At 50.3% G+C, this 9,266-nt stretch overlaps 2 pseudogenes; both read left to right on the top strand.

Moving 5' to 3' along the window:
• Nucleotides 1-4,805: 4,805 nt before the first annotated feature.
• On the top strand, nucleotides 4,806-5,024 carry LOC133492345 (U2 spliceosomal RNA; annotated as a pseudogene).
• Nucleotides 5,025-5,280: 256 nt separating this feature from the next.
• LOC133492344 (U2 spliceosomal RNA) lies at nucleotides 5,281-5,453 on the top strand (annotated as a pseudogene).
• The last annotated feature ends 3,813 nt before the right edge of the window (nucleotides 5,454-9,266 follow it).

The following is a 9,266-nucleotide window of genomic DNA, read 5'->3' as shown; positions in this document are numbered from 1 at the left end:
CTGTCTCTGGAGTCGTGCATTTGGGTCCAACCTTGAGCCCCGCATCGTGACAGAACGATCTAGCCAGAACATGGACCCAGCCGACTCTGAAGCCATTCGCCGTGCGCTGCAAGTGCAGGGCAAACGCCTGGGTGAGCAAGAGGCTGCTCTCCAGGTTATGACTCAACAGATCCAGGAGCTCTGCACCCAGCTGGAACCGTGGCTAGCCTCCCAAGCTAGCGCGGCCGCTCCTGTGCCTCTCCGTGCCACCATCACTCCGCTCTCACGACCAGAGCGGTTCTCAGGCGACTCCGGTAACGTCAAGCCCTTCCTGGCGCAGTGCGATCTCCACTTTGAGCTGCAAGCGTCCGCTTTTCCCACGGACCGCTCCCGGATTGCCTTCGTCATTTCCCACATGACAGGGAGGGCGGAGGCATGGGCCATCGCCGAGTGGAGCCGTAACTGCCGCTCATGGACGCTCATGCCGCTCATGGACGAGCTTCGTCTGCGCGCTCACCCAGGTGTTCCAGTACGCGGCTCCGGATTGCCAGGCGACGTCCTCGCTCATGACAATTCACCAGGGACGTCGCCGCGTGTCCGACTACGCCATTGAGTTCCGGATTCGGGCTGCCGAGAGCCGCTGGAATGAGGAAGCCCTCCATGACGTATTTTACGAGGGACTGTCCCCACAGATCCGTGGCCACCTTGTTGCCATGGATCTTCCGCCTTCGCTTAACTCCCTCATCGCATTGGCCCTCAAGGTGGACCAGCGCCTCACCGTGCAGAGGCAGATGGAGGACCTGGGGGAGGAGGAGAGGGAGAGTCGCAGTCCGGTTGCTTCCGCTTCCCGGCCACCCGTGTTGTCAGCTTCATCGGAACCCATGCAAGTGGAGGTCCTTGACGGCTCAGCGGAGGAGCGCTAACGTCGGCGACGAGATGGACGCTGTTTTTACTGCGGCCGTTTGGGACACTTGATCGCCCGCTGCCCGACTCGACCAGGGCACTCTGACATCAGGATCTCTGCTCCGGTGAGTGTGCGGAACACCGCGGCGGGGTCAGGGAGGTCCCTTCTTCACCTCACCTTGGGAACGGACTCCCGTTCATGCACTGTGACGGCCTTCATAGATTCTGGGTCGGAAGCTAACCTGATGAATCCCCGCATGGTCGAGGAGCTGGGGGCGGCAACCTTCCCCACGCAACGGTTTCGTCACGCCTATGCCGCCAACGGCACGTTCCTTTGTCGGGTTACACATCGCACTCAGACGCTACGTATGAGCTTCCCGGACGCTCACTCGGAGCGTATTAGCTTTCATGTCTTCGACGCACGTAGTAGCGACATCATCTTGGGCAGCCCGTGGCTCAAAGAACATAATCCGCACATAGATTGGACCACGGGTCAGGTCAAGTCTTGGGGAGAGGACTGTCTCAGTCGCTGTTTCGCTGTCCGGAGAGACAGGGGTATTCAAGTTGCGCCGGTTCGGCTAACAGAACCTAGTACCATCCTGGACCTGACCGCAGTGCCTTCCTGCTACCATGACCTACGGCAGGTCTTCTCTGAATCTAAAGCAAAGTCTCTGCCGCCACATCGGTCATACGAGTGGGCAATTGAACTCCTGCCAGGCACCTCTCCTCCCAGAGGGAAACTGTTCTCTTTAACAGGACCAGAGCATCAAGCCATGAGGGACTACATCGAGGACTCGCTGGCAGCCGGACTCATTCGCCCCTCATCCTCACCAGCCGGTGCGGGGTTTTTTTTGTCAAGAAGAAGGACTCCACGCTGCGACCCTGCATCGACTACCGAGGACTGAACGACATCACAGTCAAGAACAGGTACCCTTTGCCGCTTATCTCTACAGCATTCGAACTCCTCCAGGGAGCCCGGATCTTCACCAAGCTCGACTTGCGCAGCGCTTACCATCTGGTGCGGATTCGGGAAGGGGGTGAGTGGAAGACGTCGTTCAACACCCCCACAGGGCACTATGAGTATCTTGTGATGCCCTTTGGACTGACAAACGCTCCGGCCGTCTTTCAGAACTTCATTAACGACGTGCTTCGGGAGTTCCTGAACAGATCTGTCTTTGTTTATCTGGATGACATTCTCATCTTTTCAGCAGACCTAACCTCGCACATTCAACAAGTCAGAGAGGTGCTCCGGCGTCTGCAGCAGCACCAATTATACGTGAATATGGATAAGTGTGAGTTCCATCGGGCATCCGTGTCCTTCCTGGGCTTCGTCCTGGCTGAGGGAGAGATACGGATGGATCCCGGGAAGGTCGACGCGGTGCTGCGGTGGCCTACCCCCACCAACAGGAGGGACATGCAGAGGTTTTTGGGATTTGCCAATTTCTATAGGAAATTCATAAGGAACTTCAGTTCCGTGGCCGCTCCTCTGCATTCGCTCACCTCGCCACATACCCCCTTCGACTGGTCCGGGACCTGCCAGGAGGCCTTCAGCAGGCTCAAGGCAAGTTTCACTACTGCTCCCGTTGTCATTATTCCGGACCCAGATAACCAGTTTGTGGTGGAGGTGGATGCATCGAATTCAGGAATCGGAGCAGTCTTGTCGCAGAGGAGTCCCAGGGATGGAAGGATCCACCCGTGCACGTTCCTGTCTAGAAAGTTGACCCCGGCAGAGAGGAACTACGACGTGGGAGATAGAGAACTGCTGGCGGTCAAGAGCGCGTTGGAGGAGTGGCGGCACTGGCTGGAGGGCTCGCAAGTACCGTTCGTTGTCTTCACGGACCATAAGAACCTTGAATACTTGAAGTCTGCGAAGAGGTTGAACGCCCGTCAGGCCAGGTGGACCCTATTTTTCACCCGCTTCCACTTTAAGGTGTTTTTCCGCCCAGGCTCCAAAAACGGCAAGCCGGATGCACTCTCACGGATCCACGAGGGAGGGCGCACGGATTCAGACGCTGCTACTATCCTGCCGGCGGGTTGCTTCCTGGCCGGTTTCACCTGGGCGATCGAGTCGCGGGGAAAGGAGGCCCTGGGAGAGACACCGCCACCCGCGGATTGTCCGTCGGGCCGCCTTTTCGTCATCCCATCTCTGCGGGGAGACGTTATCAACTGGGCCCATACCAACAAGACGGTCTGCCACCCGGGTATGGCGAAGACACGTTCGGTGGTCGAACAAAGGTTCTGGTGGCCTAACCTCAGCAAGGACGTAAGGGAGTTCGTCAACGCCTGCCCGGTGTGTGCTGCCAATAAGACTTCCCGCCTACGGCCTGTTGGTGAGTTGCAACCCCTGTCCATCCCCTTCCGTCCGTGGTCACACATCGCGCTGGACTTCGTCACCGGCCTGCCGCCTTCACAAGGGAACACAGTGGTGCTGTCCGTAGTGGACCGTTTTTCCAAGATGGTCCACTTCGTGCCGCTTCCGAAGATCCCGTCGGCCAAGCAGACAGCCCAGTTGGTATTAGACGAGGTCGTCCGTTACCACGGCCTACCCCAGGACATCATTTCCGCAATTCAGCGCCCTTTTCTGGAAGGAGTTCTGCAACCTCATCGACGCTTCTGCAAGTCGGACATCGGGTCATCACCCCGAGTCTAATGGCCAGACTGAGAGGATTAACCAGGAATTAGAGACCGGTCTTCGATGTCTGGCATCCAGGGACCAGAGCACGTGGAGCCAGCACATCAAGTGGGTGAAGTATGCCCACAATTCTCTACCCTCCGCTTCAACAGGTATGGCTCCACTCCATGTCGTGCATGGCTACCCTCCGTCCCTGTTTCCTCCACTGGTCACAGACTCCGCAGTTCCGTCAGCCCTGGCCGTGGTGCGACGCTGCAAACGGACCTGGGAAGCAGCTCGGAGGACACTGCTGCGCATGAGCAGCGCCTACAAGGCCGCAGCAGACCGCAAGAGAAGGGCCGCACCAGAGCTCAGAGTGGGACAGCGAGTGTGGCTCTCCACCAAAGATCTCCCGCTGCGGACGGAATCCCGCAAACTTGCTCCCAGGTTCGTTGGCCCGTTCCCGGTTTCCAAAGTTATTAACCCGGTCGCCGTCTCGTTGAAACTGCCCAGGTCGATGAGGGTGCACCCTACGTTCCACGTCAGCAGACTTCGCCCGAATCGCACATCGTCGCTGGCTCCTCCGCTCAAATCCCCCCCGCCCCCCTGCATGGTCGACGGTGGGTTGGTGTACACTGTGCACCGGTTGCTGTCTTCCCGTCGCAGAGGAAGGGGGGTCCAGTACCTGGTGGACTGGGAGGGATATGGCCCGGAGGAGCGCTCTTGGATCCCCTCCCGCTTCGTCGTGGACCGCTCCCTCATCAGGGACTTTCACGCGGCTCAGCCTGATGCTCTTGGGCCGTCCAGAGCCGGCCGTTGGGGGGGGGGGGTACTGTCATGCTCCTGGATTCCAGCCAGGGCTGGGCGTGGCCAGCTAATCTGAAGGTGCACACCTCCGCCTCATGACCTTTGATTGGACCCAGTACATATAGGACCCGGGGGACGACAGATACTCCGCTAGATCGTTGCTCTTCATGCCTCGTTCCCGCACTCCTGCTTTCTTGACTTCTGACCTCCGTGCACCGACCCACGCCTGTTCATTGACCACCCTCGTAAGCCCATTCGTACTGGTACTACGAATTGTTTGGACTGTCTACCTGATCTCAGACCTCGGACCAAATAAAGGTTTCCTCTGTACTGTCTGCTGTCTCTGGAGTCGTGCATTTGGGTCCAACCTTGAGCCCCGCATCGTGACATGCACAGTGGAAAAAATGTAGGCTTTTTCGTACCATATTTACTGTCTTGTTTATTCTTATAAAGCCTGGACAGTTTTCACGTTTATGTAAATTATGAATGAAATGTAAAAGGTTTTTTCTATTTTTAAATGTTTGTAATGTAAAGTCTTGTTAAGACAATAAAAGTGGAGAAAAGAAAAAACTATGTTCTTATCAGTTGAATATCTGATCCGTCCCCTATCCGGGGACCATATATTAAATGGATTTTTGGAACAGGGAGATGGAATAGGCGTTTGCTCCGTCCACTCTACGCATCGGCCTGGTATTGCAGTACCTCCAGGAACAGTGCACCCCCACTAATGATGTCAATGAGAACTCTGAGAAAGCAACCATAAGGACTTTTGTTTCGTCTTGACAAAGTACCAATCCGTCCATTACTTCATATGTTGAAAACAACACAGCTGCCAGTTATTGTAAACCGTTGATCGATTGATGTTTGCAAGACGTGTCATATGTGAGTCACAAGTGATTGTCATGAGCCGATTTGTGTGGCACCAAAGCTTTGGCTTGTCGGCTGGACAAGCGGGTCGTATATGCCGGCGGCAAGTTGATATTGCTTCTCGGTCTTTTGGCTAAGATCAAGTGTAGTTAAGATCTCACGCGCTCCTTATCTGGGAACCATATGTTATATTGATTTTTGAACTGGGAGATGGATGTGGGTCTTGCTCCAGCCACTACAAGAATTAACCTGGTATTGCAGTATCTCCAGGAATGGTGCATGAGAAGGCAGTCCAGAAATGCAAGGAAAGAAGAAGAAAAATAGTGATGCATTAAAAATATATATATATATCTCAGAGGACTGAATGGAGATGCTGCGAAGCATGCGCTCTACCACTGAGCTACATCCCCTGCCCAAAGCACAGGCACAGAGGAGGGTCATCCATGTCTCACCCGGAGGAGGGAACCGGAGCTTCACGTTGACGGTCTCGGCGCAGCGGTTTGGAGATATGGGAGAGGAAGGAGTAAAAGAGGAGAAAAACGTTGGCGACCGTCGCTGGGATACGTGACAGGTTCCCTGAGCGTGCTGTTTGGGAGTGTGGGGTGAGTTTCACTCCGTTTGGGATCATTCCGTCTGCACAGTGGAAGAAAATTGAGCCTTTTTCGTGCCATATTTATTGCCTTATTGGTTCTTTTGAAGCCTAGACAGTTTTCATGTTTATGTAAATCTTGAATGAAATGTAAAAAGTGTTTTCTATTTTTAGATGATTGTCATGTAAAGTCTTGTTAAGACAATAAAAGTGTATAAAAGAAAGAAAATCTGTTCTTATCTCCATCTCCTCCTTTACAAACCTCGACTGGCTCACCCCAGAGAGCACAAATTGCTCGTTTAGGCGACCCCTTGCCGGTGTGTCCAGGAATTGCAGGTGGCCGGCTGTCGCCCGCAGGTCTACGGCAGAACTGCAGTCCCAGAAGAGATGGCTCACCGACTCAGAGGCGTCACAACCTGGTCGGGGGCATGTTGAGTGCGCTGACATACCCCAGAAGTGCATCACGGTCCTGACTGATGTCATCTTATCACTTAAAGCCTAGACAGTTTTCATTTTTATGTAAATTTATCCATCCATTTTTTTACGCTTATCCTCACGAGGGTCACGGGGAGTGCTGGAGCATATCCCAGCTGTCAACGGGCAGGAGGGGGGTACACCCGGAACTGCTTGCCAGCTAATCGCAGGGCACAGGGCAATTTCGAGTGTCCAATTAATGTAATGACAATTTTTTCTTTCTTTTGCCACTTATCCTCACGAGGGTCGCAGGGAGTGTTGGAGCCGATCCCAGCTGTCGAGCAGCAGGCGAGGCAGCTGAGCCACCGTGCCACCACATTACATCTATAGAACGTAAAATTTGGCATTCTCATCATTTCATTTATTTTCACATCTAAAATGAAATGCAACTTTTCCTAAATACGTATTGGAAGATCAATAATCTGCTTGATAATCTATACATCTTTTAATACTGAACTACATGTACATTTATTGTTTACATCCCTCCAACTTCTGATATTTCTTTCAAAAATGGTGCTTGTAAGTTTACTCGAGTTGAACACATTTGAAAGATTTTGTTCAAAATGGATCTGTTGTGAAAAAAAAGCTCAAGCCAATAATGATGCACAAAATCATCATTTGAATGTGTGCGCGCAGGGATATATGTATTTCTTTTTCTTTCAGATTTCGTTTTAAACACGAGCGCATTGACAGCACAAGAGGCTGCAGCTTGTTGCAAGATCGCAAGAGCACGTATTCATGTGGAACCATCCAACTTAACGTTTTGGTTTCTGACAAATATTTGTATTCGTTCAAAATATCCTTTAATTTCCTCATATAATGGCTTTTTCTTCTTTGTCTTCTCCGTATTGTCCCCCCGCCCCCCTCCCCTTCCTTTCAGAGAGCGTGACCAACGCGTTGCACGGTTACGAGTTGATGATGCAAGTGGACCGCGAGGTGGTGAACACGCGCACTTTCCTCATGAAGTCGTCCGACGTCCCCGCCGCACGGCGCTGCTCACCAACACGCCAACCTCACGGCAGTGCGCGGGCGTCCCCAACACCAGGCGTCGTTGGCCTCGCACGCCCGCCCCGACTTTCTCATCGGCGGCCATCTGAACAAGAGGAGCGACGGCTGGATTTTCTCCATACCAACTTCCTGACGTCAACAAAAAAAATGACAGTCACGAGGCAGAACTCACGGAAATATTTTTTTATATGTTTGTATATGGTGGCATGTAAATATTTTTTTATGTTTTGCGTCAAAAGAAAGAAAGGTTTTGCGCAGTGATTATTGCAATTTGAAAGAAAAAAAAGTGTCAGTAGTTTTCACGTTTTGCCTGAGCAGAGCATCAACGTCGGCCGTGTAATACGTCACAATCTCGCTGGTGTCTTTTTCTGTTTCTTGTTGATCTAATATTTGAGCGACACCTGTTGGCGCCACAGAGATGGTCCGTAGTACTGGAGTTGTGACATGAGCTCAACTAAATATTTGTGCGGGGGGTTATTCAAATTCACATTTGATATTTGTTTCTCAAAGCAACACTTCACGTTTTTGCAGCAACGAGTTATCCAAAGTACCACAAACTCTGTAGTTCACATATTAGCCATTATTGTTCACTGTACTTTTTTGCACATACTGTACGTAAAGTATAAATAGGTCGAATTTTAAATACTACATCATTCTTAATCCGATAGTTTTCTCGTCTTTTTTTTTTTTTGTGGTGTGTTGACGTCAGGGTGCATTTGAGCGCGGATGACGACCACGCCCAGACTTTCAACCCCGCCCCCTCTCTTCCCGTCGATTCGTCGAAGTCCCAAGCGAGGCCCGATTTGAATTTGATCTTTTGCTCTTCCCTTCTGATTGGAGGATTATGAACTCTTCTTCGTTGCTTGAAGCAAATTGAGCCGAATTCGGAACCTTTTCTCACATCCTGGTAAATTGACGGGGGAGCCTAATTCACAAGCAAAAGTTGCCTGTTGAACAGCCGTGCCGGCATTTTGGTGGAACTTTTTTTTTTTTTTTTGGGGGGGGGTGTCATACAATCCGCCATTTATGGTTTCATTTCAAATTAGAAGTCATCCGAATGCAATCAAACGTCATCACCGACATAACCTTGAGAAAGTTAGTGGAATAGTTTCACTAAGATTACATTCTCAACAGGGAAACAGCCAATTGCATTTCCACAATTTCCAACACTGGTCACGCCAAACTTGTTGTTGTCAAGTCATGCTCGTTTATTATTATTATTTTTTTTATATATCGCATTTTGTACATACAATTTCAGTGATTAAAGTCCTTTTAATTTTCATGAAAATAGCTCCGGAAAATTGCCTAAAATGAATCCGAATATTAGTTGACAACATTGGACGAACATGCGTTTGAGTTCGTTTTTTTGCTTTCACGAGCGCATGTTGAGGCACTAACACGAGTAAGAGTAACGCCCCTCCCCTCGCATTCTCTCAAGACGTCGCTTATTTTGTGTGGTCTTGACATTCATTTACGTATTTATTTCATAAAAGTTGTTAACCTAACAAGCCTGCTCCAACCGGTATTCATCCGGAAACAGGTAATGCAAGTTAACCGTATTGAGCGTGTACGAAAGCGCACGTTCAGAACTGCTTCACGTAATGTCGAAAGTCATCAATATCATGAGCCATGTCAAAGGAAATTCAGTTATACCAGGGGTGCTCATTGTGTCGATCGTGAGGCAGTGTGACAGCGTAAAAAAATAACAACAACCACATTAGACTATCATCCACCTCGTCGCTTGATTCCGGTGTGGCCAATACCTCGAGCGCATGCACATAAAGGCGCGTTCTAGCAAGCCGGCCTCCTATTTATATATATATATATATATATATATATATATATATATATATATATATATATATATATATATATATATATATATATATTATATATATATATATATATATAAATTATATATTATAGCATATATATACATATATATTAAAGGGAACTGATTATACTATTAGTATTACTAGATCTATATCTCAGACAGTGAGCAATGTAGTCGAGTGTAACGTAAGAAGT

Source organism: Syngnathoides biaculeatus, chromosome 18 (genome assembly GCF_019802595.1).
Source record: "Syngnathoides biaculeatus isolate LvHL_M chromosome 18, ASM1980259v1, whole genome shotgun sequence".
NCBI lineage: Eukaryota > Metazoa > Chordata > Actinopteri > Syngnathiformes > Syngnathidae > Syngnathoides > Syngnathoides biaculeatus.
The sequence above is the reverse complement of the archived record's forward strand: the minus strand, read 5'-3'. Positions and strand labels throughout refer to the sequence as shown.